This window comes from Penaeus vannamei, chromosome 23, assembly GCF_042767895.1.
Source record: "Penaeus vannamei isolate JL-2024 chromosome 23, ASM4276789v1, whole genome shotgun sequence".
NCBI classification, from domain to species: Eukaryota; Metazoa; Arthropoda; class Malacostraca; order Decapoda; family Penaeidae; genus Penaeus; species Penaeus vannamei.
Window position 1 is genome coordinate 25,621,823 of NC_091571.1, and position 17,856 is coordinate 25,639,678.

General features: G+C 41.4%; 1 long non-coding RNA gene and 1 pseudogene across 2 annotated transcripts in view; one reads left to right on the forward strand and one right to left on the reverse strand.

Moving 5' to 3' along the window:
* Nucleotides 1-2,019, reverse strand: part of LOC138866024 (uncharacterized) — an 8,136-nt pseudogene extending 6,117 nt beyond the window's left edge.
* LOC138866068 (uncharacterized) overlaps nucleotides 1-17,856 on the forward strand; it is a 44,495-nt gene that overhangs the window by 14,193 nt on the left and 12,446 nt on the right. Inside the window, exon 1 of one of the 2 annotated variants that reach the window (XR_011399517.1) lies at nucleotides 2,526-2,874. The exons of the other annotated variant lie outside the window; for it this stretch is intronic. This is a non-coding gene — a long non-coding RNA (uncharacterized lncRNA). Of the gene's footprint in view, nucleotides 1-2,525; nucleotides 2,875-17,856 lie in introns of those variants that run through there. 2 annotated transcript variants of the gene reach the window in all.

Genomic DNA, 17,856 nt, shown 5'->3' on the forward strand with positions numbered 1-17,856 from the left:
CACAAATTTTTCACAAATATAAAATGTTATCATGCTAACCAAAATAACGAACACAAAATATCAAATTAATTCCCACCCCTCCGCTTATTCGCACGATGTCAATTTATTTTAAAAATTATTAAACAATATACAACTCATACCGTCACTCTACAGACGAGATGCGGCGTGGAGGAACTAATGAAATCTTTTATTTTCCGCCGGATACAACATTTTTAATATGTGCTTGGCAAAGTACCCGGCGAAGTGAAATTGCGTCTAACTTTTCTATTATCATTTTTTTTTTTTTTTTTTTTTTTTGGGGGGGGGGTTGTCGCAATCTACATGAATATATCGTTGCCTTTGGGGCATTTAAGGGCTACCAATATGAGGGCATGCGACCGGCATATTCCTCCATGAATTGTCAGTACCTACCGTAATTTTTTTTTGAATAACACTTTTTATCAACTATGATAAAATATAAACTATTTTTTTCAATTGTCTTTAAATAACCTATAAATATAAAACAAACATTGAAACAAATATCTTTAACTTACCAAATGTCACACCGCACACAAAAATTGCTAGGGCCTTACACGTCATGAGCTTACCGGAAAGTGTTCAAGTAATGAACATTGTGTTTTTCCGACATGGGAGGCAATTAAGGTAAAGTGGCAGTAACGTTGTTACAATACATAAGCATAAAAGGAAGAGAGGAAATGTTAGTAGAAGTAGGATTAAATAATGGATTAAAATATTAGTAATCGGTAATGTTTCCATGTTGGTTGAAAGTAGTGCAAAGAAAACGTGACATTTAGAGAAAACGCGGGTATAGAAAATGCACGATGTCAATAGCAACCTGTAAATGTCTAGAAAATGCAGACATAAACGACTCTACCGCAGAAGGTCGGGGGGGGGGGGGTGATGCACGATGTCAATAGCAACCTGTAAATGTTTCATATATATATACAATGGAAATAAAAAACCTAAGTACAGATTTAAATTTCTTACCTAATTTCATTCACTCTCAGAAGTACCCTCATCGCGAGGAACTGGAGTTGGCGGGGGCTGGTCCCGCTGAACCTCGCCTTGGCGGAGGGTATAATGATGCCGCTTCCACAAAAAAGAATGTAATGGGGAATTAGGTTTCGCTTTAATGAACAAATATCGCGCGATGTATTGCGGCTGATATTCCGATCTAATTCCGGGCCTTTTTATCCACTCTCTGAGATCGCGCCACAATCTTTTAATGTTCTGTGTATGGACTTGTGGGTCGTGTGGGTCTACAAAATTCTCAGAATGATTAATACTCAGATGTTTGTAACCCAAGATGTTTTAGGTTTCGGTAGGCAGCCCATCCATCACTGTATATCATACTGTCTAGTTTTATATATTTCTTAATCAGGGGTATGAGCGTGTCGGCTCTCTTGTCACCGTCCAGGAGTGGCACCATGAATTTCTTTTTACTGACACGCTCAATACCCCCAAAGACCCACACGTGGCTCACCTGTCTCCCCTGTTATACTTGCGCCGCACGAGCAGCGTCTCGTCGATTTCAACGATTACCCCGGCACCTCCTATTGAATTTTGATTTTGTAACCAATTTTGGGTTACTTCAGAACAAAAACTCCTCCAATCTACGCTAGTAGGTCCTGACATGCCAATACATTTCGTGACAGTTTCATGATCCAAATACTTTTGCAACCAATGATTAACAAATAAAACTACTTTATATGGTGCCAAATGGGTTCCCTGCAGAAACGTGCCGCTGTAATCGCTGATCGAGAAAACGCAACTTTTACGACGTTTTGTTTTTGCGAAACTTTTACGACGTTTTGTTTTTGCATTTTTTTTCCATCTGCCACAATACCACGTATGTCGATCTTCACGGTATTTGCAAGGTAAAACGTAGCGTGGACAATTTACCGCCCTTGGCAAAACACCGTGTGCTCCCAGGAATTCTATAGCGCCATCATTTTTCTCAAAATAATCAGATATTACACTATAGTAGTGAGGGTTACACCCGACGCACCTGAGATCCATGATGACGAAAGATTCATTATACTCGCTTCACTCTACCACTATACCTACCTGTTCCACACACGGTGTCTCGTGATTGGTCAATAGTATTTCTTGGAATATAATTGGCTTTCGTGATAATGTCACGCGCATGTAGTGTCGAATAAATATTTCAAAATGTTTCGTGCGCAATTCAGGTGATAACATTTTTGTTTTTGAAAATCCCGCGCATTTCTTAAGGCCCCTCTTGCTCGTAATATGGGTGAGCCACATCGGTTTGCGCAGACCAAGAAATTTATTTGTTATTGTAAATACTCAATATCATGTGAGTATTACTGGTCTATTATCATATATTTTGATAGACACAAAATCTGCTTCGTGTACCGTTCTGTGGGATTTATCAACGCACGAATCTCGGTGATTAGAATAATTGTACAAAAATGAAACAGCATCATTGTTTTGTTTACAAAAGGAAGGAAAGGATATCGGATGGCGATTTGTTAACGTTGTTATACCTCATTTTCATGTTTCAAAATTTATTAAACAGTGATCTAAGGAAATCGGCCTGACGCCCCTTCTGCGCACGCGCTTTTTGGCGTTTCTGCCGCCAGGTTTGACACATGGATTCGCGGGCAGTCGGTGACAGGAGGCCGGTGAGAAATGTTTCGGTTTTGGTGTTACGTCGATTCTAGGTTGTTCTTAATACAGTGGAAACGAAGAAGAAAAAGACTTTAACTATCGCAGTTTGATTTCTAAGGCCATCAAGTACCCCAAATCCCGAAAAAAGTGATAAAAACGAAGCAATCACATCCACAATAGACCAACCAACTGATCGAAAGAAGCGAGGGAAAATTGAGTTTGGTCTTTCGATATGTAAAGGTATTTGGTTTAATGTTTAGTATGTATGTAGCTCTATCTTGCCGTACATACCATACCGAGGTGAAGAGAATGTGTCCCGGGGGTGTCGGGGAGGCTTGCCCCCCATCAACCCTCCCCTTGGGCAGTGCCAGAAGGGCACGCCTAGTCACGGCACCGTAAATTGCTAGGTCAAGTTGGGTTATGGGTTAAGACTTTGTTTTGGGTTTGGAAGGTGTGAAATCCTGTAGATTTTGCCGAAATATGAGTTGGATTCCCGTAGAGTTTTTCGAACTGGCGCATCGGTGCATGGACTTTCAAAGATGACGGGCATTAGCCGATTTTTAGCGTTTTTTGTGCTAGTTTTACACGTTTCTGTTTGCTATTATTTTTATTTAAGCCTGTTTTACTCCATAATTTCCCTGATATACTTCATGCCCTCCCCTGCTAACGGGACTTAACACATCAAGATCGTAGGATGTGATTGCTATGGAAATTATCATCAGATTCATTCTCATCACTTGAGAATAAATCTGATGATACAAATATTGTCTGGGAAATCCTGATTGGCATAATCGAAAAATTAACCCAAAATAAATATCTACAAAAAATTATAGTCCCATGAACGTTCTCCCGTCTTAGTTACGTATCTGAATAATAGATGGCGGTCTATGAAGTTTTTGGGCCTCGCATTTATTTTAATCGGTGTAATATGTGCTTTCCTATCTTTCTTGTGTAGTTTTTGGTTAAAACGCGCTTGTCAAAACGATATTTGGCTAATTATTAGTGTCTGCTGTTACACATTTATGCTTTTAAAGTCTTTCATTAATGTTATTATACTTTTTTTGCGTATTTAAGTTTTTAGCTATGCCCTTATTTAGAATCGTGCGCATCGAGTGATTCACACTTTCTTGCTCCAGCCATAGGTTGACAGCTCACGGCCCGCTCATTTTGAGGTAGAACGGCGGTGAGAAATGTTTCCAGTGTTGTGTTGAATCAAGACAACGAAGAATAATGAGACTTTAGTAGCCATTCTAGTTTAATATCTGGGCCCATTAAGTGCTCCAAATGACAAAAATGGGAGGAAAATTTACAGGGATAGCAAACAAGATTTGAGTTTAAAAAAAAAGAAAAAAAAAAGTATGGATTGCTTACCTTGATATAAAACAAGACACTTTTCATCTATGGCAGCGTTGTCCAAATATTTTCGCGCATTGTACCGTTTATTACTTGTACACTTACGTACCCCCCCCCCCTATCCACCATGGCTAAACAAAGTGTTTTATTTAGGATAATGCAGACAATATACTAATTATGAAAAGACTGCAGTGGAGGAGTGTTGGTCAATATATTTGAATTTAATACACGAATAAATAAGATGATTCACAGAACATGTGATGTTTCTGTTTGTGTATGTATGTGTTCCTTGTTCGCGTACCCTTATAATCTATGTTGCGTATCCCCAGGGGTACGTGAACCCCAGTCTGGACAACACTGATCTATGGCATAAGTTGCGCAAATCGAAAAAAAGGAGGTACATGATAGAGAAGAGAGAGATCACCCCATCTTTTTCTAAGGTCTTTGCCATGTTGACATCGCGAAAGTAAAGAAAATTATGACCACTCTACGCATTCCAGTGCTCTCTCAAGTAGGTCATGTATTAATACGTTTGTCAAATCGACATTTGGCTAATCATCAGTGTCTGCTGTTCCACATTTATGCTTTCAAAGGCCTTTGTTAATGGTGTTATGCCTCATTTACGTATATCAAGATTTATTAGACAGTGATTTACAGGAATCAGTCTGAAGAACCTACGCACACGCATTTCCCCGTTTCTGCTGCCAGGTTTGTCAGGACGATTCCCGGGCCTTCGGTGACAGAAAGCCGGCGAGAAAGGTTTTGTTTTCGGTGTTGCGTCGATTCTAGGTTCTTGAAGACTATACAGTGGTAGCGAAGAAGAAAAAGACCATAATAACTTTCGCAGTTACATTGCTGAAGCCATCAAGTACACCAAATCCCAAAGAAAGTGATAAAAACGAAGCAATCCGCAATAGACTGACCGACCGAAAAAAAAACAAAAAAAAACAAGGAAAATTGACAGTTTAGTCTTGTACATAAAGGAATTTGGTTTGTTTACAGTATGGATGTAGCTCTATCTTGCAGCACATACCGAGGTGAAGAAAATGTATCCCGGTGGTGTCGGGGGGCAGAGCCCCATATCAACCCTCCCCTTGGGCAGTGCCTGAGGTATTTGGTTTTATTATATTACGGTGTGAATGAAGTTCTATCTTGCCATACATACTGAGGTCAAGAGAATGTGTCCCAGGGGGGTCCCCCTCGTGCAACGCCCGAAGTGCACGCCTTGCCACAGCAACTTAATTGCTATATTAGGCTGCTTTATTGGTCAATACGTTGTTTAGGGGTTTGGAACGTGTGAATTCCCGTAGAGTTTTGCCGAAAGGTGGGATGGGTTCTCGTAGAGTTTTTGAATTATGGCGCGTCAGCCCGTAGAATTTAAAAAATAGTGGTTACATCCGTAGCGTTTAATGGCCGATTTTAAGCATTTTTTATGCTAGTTTTATGCATTTTAATCGATATTCTTCTTTAAGCCTGTTTAACCCCATAATTTCTGATATACTGACCCTAACCTACTTCATGCCCTTGCTTACTAACGGGACTATCAAATCAAGATCGTCGATGGAGAAATGGTACTCAATCTCCTGAACGATTCATTCACACAAGAAACGACGCCAAGAATCGATGAAATCATTAGAATTCCTGCAGAAAAACATCATTTTTTCGACTTGGGAAGGTGCATCGCTCTGTTACAAATACCCTATTAATAAAAACAATATAAACAAGTTAATTGTTGATAAAACAATAATGATTTTAATGATTTATTGTGTTAACAAATATTAGTACAAAACAAAATTATGAAACGAAATTATACTATTCACTGTAGTTCAGTGTCGCCATCATTGCTGTCTACGTGATCAACGAGGATGTCACTCCCAAGCAAACTTTCATCGCATTTTTGATAAATTTACTTGCCTTAGTGATGATTTAACGTTTTTTTTTTTCTACATGTAAATTGTGCAAGGTGTGTAATATGCCGGTTCTCATTATAACCAATTTATATAGTACTAGCCTTCTATTAGGTATTTGTTACTGAGGGCAATGCACCCTCCTAGAGACTGTTGTAAAAATGATGTTTTTTTCTGCAGGAAATCCAATGATTTCATCTATTATCGGTGTTTCTTGTGCGAATGAATCGTTCAGGAGATCGAGTACCATTTCTCCATCGATGATCTTGATTTCATAGTCCCGTTAGCAGGGGAGGGCATGAAGTATATCAGGGAAATATTGGGCATAAAATAAGAATAAAGATGAAAAAATGCTTAAAACTAGCACACACACACTCACAAAAAAACAAAAAACAAAACAAAACAAAAAAAAAGCCTAAAAGCCAATGAAATTCTACGGACGTAATCGCCATCTTTGAAATTCTGGACCCCCGCACCAGAATTGGGAACCCAACCCACCTTTCGGCAAACCTCTACGGGAATTCACATGTTCCAACCCCCCCCCCCCAAAAAAAAAAAAAAAAAAAAAAACGTATTGCCCCCCCCACCCCTACATTCTCTTCACCTAGGTATGTACAAGATAGAGCTACATCGATACTGTAAACAATAAACCAAATACCTTTATATCTGGAAGTCAAACTTTCGTTCACTTGTTTCCTTCGTCTGGAGTGCTTCGATTTTAATCACTTTTTTCGGCATTTGGATTTCTTGATGGCCCCAGATCTTAAACTGGGATCGTTACTGAAGTACATTTTATCTTCTTTCTCACTGTATATTCTTAAAAATAACCCATAAGAATCAACACAGCACTGGAAATGCAACACTTCCTACCGGCTTGGCTTTACAACTCGAAATGAACAGGCCCTCAGCTATCAAGCTGGCGGCTACGAAAGGAAGTGTGAAATGCAATGCACGATGCACACGACTCTAAATGAGGCTATAAATCAATCTTAAAACACGTAAATGAAGTATATTAACATATTAACTGACTTTAAGTGCCTAAATTTGTAACATAATTCACTGATAATTAGCCAGATATTTGACATGTGCAAAGTAACACTGGTACTACTTAAGGCATCGCAGTAATGTGTTCAGCAGTCAGTGTTTTTCTTCGTAAGGTAAACTTAAAATTTGAGAAGCGGCTTTGTGGTATATTTTCGTCATTTAGCGGTAAATATAAGACCCACTGCAGCTTAAACTATGATCTATCCCATTCTATTTCTTCCGCCCTGTAAGATGGCGGTGTCCACTTCCCTCTATCTACACGCGTCTGTGTCTTAAACTTGTACCTTCTATTATTGCGCCTCTGTCATTATACCTGACCGTCATGTGTCTTCGATGTGATACTATTTCTGGTGAATGTTTTTTCATCATCCAGGAGCTGACTTCATGCCGGGGCGTTTTGCCCACTCTTTTAGGTCGCGCCACAATCTTTCAATGTTCTGTGTATGGATTTGTGGATCGTCTGGGTCTACAAAATTTTCAGAATGATTAATACTCAGATGTTTGTAACCATGATGTAGGTTTCTGTAGGCAGCCCATCCATCACTATATCACACCCTGTGCTCTCAGGAATTGAATCTTTTTTTTCTCAGATATAACAATATAATAGTGAGGATTACAACTGTCGCACCTGAGATCCATTTTGGTAAGTTATTACACTTGCTTTACTCAACCACTAGACATAATTGTTCAACACACGTGTCACGTGATTGGTCAGTAGCGTTTCCTTTAATACTGTTGGCTTTTGACAATGTCACACATGTAGTGTAGAATACATTTTTCAAAAGGTTTCGTGCACAATTCATGCGATAACATTTTTTATTTGAAATTCCCGCGCATTCCGTGTAAGAAATGTTTTTGTAGCTGTAAGTTCTGGATAACATTGTACTGTTTTATTGTTATATCTTTTAAAAGCACGATACTCTATTATTGCAATAAATATATGGAAATGAAATAGCATCATTGTTTTGTTTACAAAAGTATTTTTTTTCCGGTTACAAGAGTGTCGTTTTTTTTTTCATCTGCGACATTTCTCCGGGCCGATCGCGACAGCAACTCTGCCGATGCTTCTACGCTGTGCCACAGGTGCGGCTCCACCCCCATTCCTAGGAATTGTACTTGTTGACGAATCTGATTTTGTTTTTGAATTGTATCAATTAACAAATTGTTATAATGATACAACATAATAGATACAAGTTGTTAGTTATCAACATATTAAAATTACAAATCAAACGACAGAAAAGTATCGAAAATATTTCGTTAACGCTGGGGAAAAAAGGCCTAAAATGTAGGGAAGGATATCGGAAGGCGATTTTAAAATATTTGCATATATTATTTTTCGTCTAAAATGCGGCTAACTGGAAATTTACCTGTTATATTAAGGGTTTGTTTAGTTTGTTAGCAAGACCACTAAGTGTTTTTGTTTCAGTAATATGTTGGGGTAGCCTGCTCCAGTCACATATGGTACGAGGGAAGGAGTGCTTGTGTTGGTGTGGTTTGTGACGAATTTACTGTTGTGAGTTCCTTGTGTTGTGTATGTTTTGCTTGTAAGTATTCGTGATTGTTGATGTCTGTAATGTTCTTGATCTTGTACATGATTGTGTCTGTATGCTTGTCTCGAGCAGGTCCATATTAATCTGTTTTTATGTGAGATGTAATACCAGGTGTACGTGTGTAATTGTGTCATATACCTAGCAGCCCAAGTATTGACCTGTTCGAGCTTCTCAATGCTGTGTATTATAAGGTACGTGTTTGAGGTTAGAAACCCCAGTGTTCTGTTCTTGTCAATGATGAAATCAGTGGGTGTTGAAAGTAAGATTGTAAGGTGAATGCCGAGGTATCTATATGATGCTGCAGGTGTCAGTTGTTGGTTGTGTAGGCGGTGTGTAGTGTATTTGTGTATATCTGGTGAAGCGGAGAATGTTCCATTAGTCGGGTCTAAAGGACATTTGCATCGACCTTTCTCACTGTTCTAGGACGTCTGTCTTGCTGGAGGAGTCTGCAGTCGTCTTCAGTTTTAAAAGGTCAAAACAAAAGACTTACGTCAACAAAATGTGTAGCAGAAGAGTTAGGTGTCGAAATGGAAGGTCGAGAATGTGCAGAAGGAAGAGAAGGGGGCCAAGAACGGTGCATTGTGGGTCACCAGAAGAGACAGACAGGGTCAGAAGATATCTCGTCTAGTAGGACACGTTGGGTCCTACGCGTTAAGAAAGCAGCGATCCTGTGAAGAATTTGTCCAATGATCTCTTAATGTCGTAATTTAAGTGCAAGTCTTTTGTGAAGAACCTTGTCAAAGGCAAACAGTATGGCATCAACTTGTTTAGTGTCGCATCTGTCAAGTTGTTGGTTAATGTCATGATGAGTGGTGATTAGTCGAGTCACATGATCATCTGTGCCGAAAACCGTGTTGGGAGTCTGTAAGAATGTGGGTATCAATGTGACTCACTGTTTATGTATTATATGTTCAAAAATTTTGCAGATGATCGATGTGAGGTACATGAGGCGATAATTAGTCGGGTCAATTCTGTCACCTGTTTTGAAAGGGGGTTGATATTTGCGCAAAGCCAGTCAACCAGTAGAATGTTTGAGCAAGGACAGGGCACAGGACTTTGAGGATCAAGGCAGGGATTTGGTCTGATCCAATGGCTTTATTGGTATCAAGTGTGGACAATAGTTTCAGTATGCAGTTAGTCGTAATGTCAAGTGGCGGATTTGGGGGATAAGGGCTGTCTGGTATGATGGGTGTATTATGTTTGTGTGTGAAATTGGAAGCGTGTTGAGTAAACGTGATTTGTGCTCTGGATCAGTCACAAGGGTGTTGTTGGAGACTTCTAAGGCTGTGATCGCCATAGTGTTGTGTCTATGCGACTTGAATTTGAATAAGTGTTTAGCGTTGGTCCTGACATGGTTTGTGAGGTTGTTGGAAATTTGTTCGTGTTCTGCTTTCTTTGTTTGGATTTGATGGCAGCCCAATTTTCTGGAGTGTTGTATGTTTGCGCACATCTGTAGTCGATGTTTTTTACGATGTCTGCGTAGGTCCCAGGATATCTAAGGAAGTGTAGGTCTACTTGAAGGCGTTTTCTGTGGTATGTGTGTGTCCATGGATGTGAGTATGGTGAGTTTAAGGTTATTCCAATTGGCGGTAAAGCGTCTCGTGTGGGGATCTGTTGAAAAGTAGTCTGTAGAAGTTGATATCCTGTATGATTGTGTCTGTCGGCTCTGGAAAAGAGGAAAATTGGTCTGTGTCTGTTTGTCTGGTTGGTCTGAGGTCTGCATCAACGAGGACAATGTCATGGTCACCTATTCCTGGGATAACCTTAGTGTTTGTCTAGAACGTTGTTCGTGAGAAAGATCCAAAATGTGTGAGGTGGTGTAAGGGTTTGTTTGCCAAAGTGAATGAGTATAATATCAATGAAAGTGTCGTGTAGTTGGCGTCTGTGTGGGGGATAATGGGAGCCGCAAGGTCAGTAAATGGGGGGGACATAATAGTTCAGGCTATGTCGGGGAGTAAAAAATCGCCTGTAAGCTATATGTTATCCGCGTTTTTGCGTGATTGAGATGTTTCAAGGTTTTGTAGGTATTTTGTTAGGTGGTGGTCTGTAGAAATCAGCGAGAAAGTGACTTACAGGCAGAGTGTTGGAGTTGGATCCAGACGATTTCAATCTGTCAAGGTCAGGTCTTGGTCTGGCGATAAGTTCTGGCTTATTGGTGATGAGAATACCGTCACCTCTTCCAGCGTCAGTCGAGTGGTCTTTGCACTGGTCTTTGGGTGTAAGTCATGCTAAAGGGAGGAAAGTTTCGGCAGAGTCGATGTCGGAAGTCAACTATGTCTCGGTGCCTTTTATATCATCTGGTTGGTATGATTGGATGATTTGGTGAAGCTGGGTTATTTTGTTTGAAATGCTTCTGAAATTGATGTTTAGCTGGCGGAGGGTGGTCTGGTTATTGTGAGGGGGTGGTCTAAGGGAGGGGGAATGGAGGACAGAGAGGAAGGGGAGGAGGGAGGGGGGGAATAGATGAAGAGGGGGAGGGATTGGGGAAAGGAAGGGAGATTGGGAGAGGGAAAGGGTGGGATAAGGATGAGGATGACATGAGTTAAGAGGTCCGGGAGTCAATGGAAGTCCTAGAACAATGGGATATGGAGCTCAGTGATATGGATGAGTCTGGTGTAAGGGTTTATTGAGGTCGAGTGCTTGGTTACATGTTGGTGTGGGTAGCGAGTGTATGGTGTGTGGACGGAGTTTGGAGGAAGAACGTGTTGTAAGGGAGGGCTGTTTATGTCGTGTAAATGGAGTGTGTTGAAGGAGTTGGAGACACTGATTGGAGAAGATGCAAAAAACGAGCTTGAGAAATTAGGTAAGCCACATCCGTTGCAGATCCATGCGACGCCATTGTTAACTAATCCAGCTTATAACTTTGTTAACCAGCCGATGCAGCTGACATATCAGCCAGCATGCTCGGACCTCTCACAGTAGTTATTGCACTGGGATGCCCTTTGGCCCCATTTAACGGCCCTCATGCAGATCAAGCACAGGTACTTGGGGCGATAAGGGCCGGGGTTAACATTAGCGCAGGTATCACCGCAAAGGAGCAGCAGAAAAACAAAGGTGTGCCCGGAGTGTTTGTTATGTAATGTGTATTAGGGTACCGTAGGGTTGCGAGGGAGTGGAGCAGGTCAGTGGTTTTCTTATGTAAGTGCTTTGTTGTTGATTCGTGGATGTCTGCATGTGTTTAAGGATTTGTGCATGAAGTGCGAGTAAGATGAGTGTTAATGTAAGTGCAAGAAAGGTAATGTGTAAAAGTTTGTGGCATCTAATATTTTCTAATACCTTTCTTGATTATGAGTGCGTTACGTGTTGTCAGCCTGGAGTGAACTATCAAGTAACCAGTCATATGAAGGTGGTGATTTGTAAAAGCCAGTATTGGTTAAAAAGAGATGATAAAAAACTAAAGACATAATGTTCTGTGGTTTTGTTTAAATCCAAAAGATTAAAAAGGTTAAAAAATCATATGCTCTGATGTGTTCCATTTGTAGTGAACTGCGATTACAATTATATTTCGCCTTAGAGTGTAAAAGTAGCGTGACTGCCACCACCCATTTAATTGCCTCAGCGGTGTAACCAAAATCAGCGATACCGTGCTGTGCATCGAAAGAGTCCGTTAAAATCTAGAAAACTCGCTGAATTATCAGCACCTGTAAAACACAAACCATTAAAATCTAAAACATCAACCATATTAAAAGAACCATCACCAGAACATTCAGAAACCGAACCATTACTATAAGAACAATCTGTAAAATCACCAACACGACAGGTAGTGTCGGGATCATGACACTCATTACCCAAGTCATTACCCAACATCGAACCAGGACAATCGGCAGATTCAAAGACTTTATCAACCCCTTCAACAGAAGCGATGTGCGCTCCTTGTTGCAAAATGACTGGAAACTTACGGTCGTTTACGACCCTAATGGCTACCCGACCTTGCGAACCTGTGTAAAGCTGCGGGGAATTAATACCTGGGCTGTTTTGCCCGTGAAAATAGCATCCATCCTCGTGCTGGGTGAAACTACCCCTACCACGAATCTTCCCATCTGTGGCGGGCAAACTACGGTCTCAGCACAGAATACAGGTGTAGTACCATCACTATTTGACAACAATCTTGGCATACGACGCTCATGTAACATTTTGATACTTAAGGATGGGGTGTCACTAAACGTCATACGGACTCTTACCCCCGTTTGACGTAATATAATTCCTCTGTGGAGAGTGACAAGAGACCATTTTAAAATTAAATCTCAACCAATCTACGCCAATTAAAATATCGCCTGGGAACCTGACTTCCTCCGATACGATAGTTACATCATGTTTGCATCTAATTTCCTCGCTAAGGGAAAAGGATAAGGCTACGACCTCGACCGCGCGAAACGAGTGGCCTGAAGCACCTCGTAACGTGCGAGACGAAGGTCTGACTTGACTGAATATTCATTCTCTCTTTCAGCTCGTTCTTCATTAGTGTTATTTCTGACCCAATATCAATGAAGCATGTACACATAATTTCGTTGACCTTCAGAGATATGAGATCTTCCTACTTTGATGTGATCATTTATAGGTGATATCATGGCTGAATCTTTCCTAAATTCACTTCTAAATTCCCTCTGTATTTGCCGTACGGGAAGGTGTGAATGGGCGCGTCCCGCGGGCTGAGGAAAAGGGACAATTCCTGGAGATATGACCCGCCTCATTACATCTATAACAGCTTAATGGGTTTAAGGGACCTGGCGTAACATTCTGCCTCCCCCTACAATCTTTGGTATTGTGGGTATTTGTATTATGCAATGAGCAGTACATAGGGGATTGTTTACGCGCACGTGACATCTCATTAGGTTTGAATTGGCTGCCTGCACTTTTAATGTGATTCATGCGTATACTCCAGCATTTCTGTACAGCATCTACCATAATCTGAAGAGGCTCTTCCTCTTTCAGGGATAACGCTTCCCTTAACCAGTGTGGAAGGAACACCCGGCGGATAAGTTCGTCCGGCATCCATATCGATCTCGGATAATCTCGTACACCCTGGTAAACAACAGATTCAGTGTTTACAAAGAAGTCATTAGGTGCTTGCCCTGGAGCCAATTTAAATCCACTCAGATGATTATGAAAATCAGTTGACAAGCATGTACCCCTGAATTTAAGTCTTAATTTTTCTTTAAATTCAACCCATGAAGCTATGCCATCGAAAATAGGCGAATTCACTATCAGATCAGCTGTGCCCCGACATGAACTCCTGGCGACTCGAATATATGCCTCGTCTGTCCGCGGTTGTGTCCCATTCTCGACATGTCGAATCCAGGACTCGTTTCAGAGGCTGCGAAGCAGGGGTTTCGGCTTTGAAAGGCGGAACAGAATCTTTGTAAATAACATATTCCACTGAAGGTGAAACAGAATTAACATCACTATTACCATTACCATTGCTGTTATTATTACCATTACCATTACTGTTACTATTACTCTCAGCTAATGCAGCATACCGTTCCTGCATGGCAGCGAGCTGATCACTCAGCTGCTGACACCTCTGACTCAGTTCTTCGTACATGGGAAGATCTAAACTTTCTCGGAGCTGAACAGATGTATCACATGATACTTCAGCTGACCACAGTGAACTCGCTGTTGATGTCCCAGGGATAGGTTGTTCATCAAACGTTCGCCTAGTTCGCTTTCTCATTGCGTAATTAACCAATTAAAATTGATACAAACAATTAAACGAGTAAGAAATCAAACTAAAAAACAAATACCAAATGTAAGAAAACGAATGCCGAATGAGATGCCACTAGCAATTAACGTTTAGAACTACTTGTTGACTTTTACCTGTAGTTGCTCAGCTCTAATTAACATCGGAGCAGCTCTGTTTACCAGCGCTAGTTTGGACAGTCGTTACGCTCATTTCCTTACGCATGATCTGGAGTATCTCATCAAGTTGATTACTTTACTTTATGTTCATCCCACCGCTGCCACCAAATACATGTTAGTAGCGCAGTTGTAGTGAACTGCGATTACAATTATATTTCGCCTTAGTGTAAAAGTAGCGTGACTGCCACCACCCATTTAATTGCCGTATGGGAACGGATGTTGTTTGTGGGAAGAGGGATAGTGTAGAAGACGATGCAGGAAAGGAGCGATAGATTGTGTGGATGTGTGTGGTGTATATGGTTGTGGCGAGAATATAAAGGTCGGTATGTGTGAGTTAAGCCGAGGAGAGGCGTGTGCGGGGAGAAATCTCCAACGCAATTAGTAAAGTAATCACTGTCATTAGTTATGATTTCCACTGATACTCTTCTTCCCCATCACAAGTTTAGGGGTAAACTCAAGATCATACGTAAAATTATTTATTAAAATGATAAAAGATAAAACAATAAAACGACATTAAAACTGGGTAAAACGACAATAAAACTGAACAATAAAACGACAATAAAACACTGAACAAAACGATAAAACACTGAACACAACGATAAAATCCTGAACACAACGATAAAGCACTGAATAATAAAATCAACACATTGAATGGTAAAATAATTTAAAAGAAAACTGGTAAAATCACATAAAAGAAATAAAAAAACATAAATGGACTGGCACCGAAATCACTAGGTCACTTCTCCGAACAAATAACTTGGCAAACTTCTCTGACCTCCACAACCACTTATCTTAGAAAAAGGGGAATGCCCGTTCCGGGGTTCCCTCACAAGCAGTCAGAGTCATGACCAACCCTCGAGTCCCCGAGTTAGTCTCTTTTACCACCCACGGCATTTCTTACGCGGGAGTAAGCGAAAATCAGGGTTTCCCTCAAATACTAAACTGATAAAATTCATGTTAAAATCCAATAAAACTATAAAAAAGGAAATACTTCTATAATAGAACTTGATAAATATATAATTAACTAATGAAATCGAAATAAAAACTACGTTAAAAGAACCATCGTATCAGTCATGGCCATATGTAAAATCTGATGAATTAAAAGTAGGAAATAAAAGTAATTAAAAGCAACCCATTATAAAGAAGAGAAATAAAATATAACTAAAAAAAATGAAATGAATAGGGTACTGATTTCATTATTAAAATTGAAATAAAATAAGAAATGTGTTTAAACGTTAAAGTTTACCGAGGGTTAAAATCCATCTGAGGTTGTGATGTAGGAGGTGAGAAAGGTGCCATGAAAAATCTTAGAAAATAGGTTTATTAAAATAATAATAAAAGGTTCTGTTGTGGCAACACGCCGCGCGCGAGCATCCTGCTCACTGGCAGGGATAAACAGTTCGTTCTTTAGGCTTCGGCGAAGTATGGACGGCCGAAGTCCGTGGCTTATCAAAGAGGGGGATGCAAGCGAGATGATGCCCATTCCCAATAGTCTCCCCAATAGTTTCATGTGGAAGTAAAGGTCAAAATGTCGCCACTTCACGGCTAAGTGTAGTGTTGCCACTCCGGGTTCATCTATTTTCAATACCAGGTCTGTGGGAGAGGTTAAAAATGAGAGGAGATTTCGGGGTTTTCGTATTTCCTGAGTGAGACGACGTATTTAGCGACGTCGTCCACTACAACTCCTCCCCCTACAAGCGCGGCAATCCCTGGTTAACGTGCTTAGAATCAATATGGTTGCAATAAGGTGAGGATCCGATGCAAGAGGCAGGTACTGCGGCGAAGCACATTCAGGACTTACTGCAACAAGAGAAGATAAATGAAAATAGGTTTTACGTGAAATTATTTGCAGAAATTTATACGGGAAAGTGACATGATCATAATGGTGCTCACGACCCATACCTGGAATGCTTACACCTCGTTTGGTCATACACTCCTGCTCGGGCCCGGGATTCCTGGGTCTGCCAAATCGTCTTCATCCTCGGAACGAAGGTGGTCATCTTGATCATCGGCCGTCTGATCGGGATCATCAGCCTCCTCCTCGGGACTCGGCGGTTCAGCAAAGCGGGATTCATCTCGAGTCACGTACTTCCGCAGCTGGTTGATGTGGACCTTTAATTCCTGGTGCGGCGTGAAGGGTTCCTGAACGACGTAGTTGACGGGTCGGGTCTGCTTGAGAATCCTCAGAGGTCCACTCCACTTCGGCGCCAAGGCTGCTACGCGTCTCTATCGTATCGGGCGGATGAGTCGAACCAAGACGAGCTCTCCCACCTGTGGGCGAAACCTGGTCCTCACTTTCTTGTCATAGTCACGAGCCCACCTCTCTCTGGCGTCCCTGGCGCTCTGAACGGCAGCATCACGAGCTTCACGAAGGCCATCCCTCAACATTCTTGCAGCATCCTTGTCAGCTTCTTGATAGTTCGTGAGATTAGCGGGGAAATATCCGTCTCGTCCTGTGAGGAGATACAGAGGCGTCTGGTTCACACTCCTGTGTACCGACGTGTTGAGTGCGAACCTGACATACGGGAGCATCCGGTCCCAGTCTTGCGGATGCTGACCCACAAGAGTGGCCAAGGAGTCCTTCAGGACCCTGTTGACCCTTTCGGCCATCCCATTTGCCTGTGGATGGTAGCACGTGGTGTACAGAGTTTTTACTTCTAAAATTTGGCAAACTTGTTTTAAAAGGTTATTTGAAAATTCACTACCATTATCAGTTAAAAGTGTCCGAGGTGGACCAAACAAAGTAAAAAGCTGTAAATACCGCGTGAAGTGGTCGATGATGACCAAAGCGTACCTATGTTCTCTGGCTGAATTTACCATCTCTACAAGATCTGCTGAGACTCTCTCAAATGGCTGAGATACCTCAAGCATAGAAGCAAGGGGAGCTTGCCTGGAAGCAAGACCCTTCCTCCTCTGACACTGGACACACGATCGTACGAACCTACGAACCTCCGACAACATTTGTGGGAAATAATACCTATCTCTGAGCCTGCAATATGTTCGAAATATACCAGGGTGAGTAGCAGATTTATCACAATGGACGGTTTCAAGTACTTTACCTCTTAAAGCTGTTGTATCACCCTCTCTGGTAAAACACGATTATGATATAATAAGCCCTCTTTCAGTTCAAATTCATCGAGCGGGAGCGGAATCCTCCTCCTCGGTGCCCTCTCTTCCCGGAGATAGAAAATGATCTCATTCCACAGCGGATCATTCTGCTGTGCCTCGGCCACCTGCTGTGAATCAAACGCCGCATCGATAGCGTCTACTTTACGACTTAAAAGGTCTGGCAAGTGGTGTGTTGCCCCTGGCTCATACTTTATGTCGTAGTTGTACGAGGAGAGTTCATGGCTCCACCTCGTCATCCTTAATGATTTCGTCGGCTGCTTAAACACATAAACCAAAGGTCTATGGTCGGTATAGATGGTAAAAGGGCGGCCATAGAGATATGCGTTGTAATGGCGAACCGACTCTACTACTTCGAGTGCCTCGCAATTTTCGCGAATAGTAAG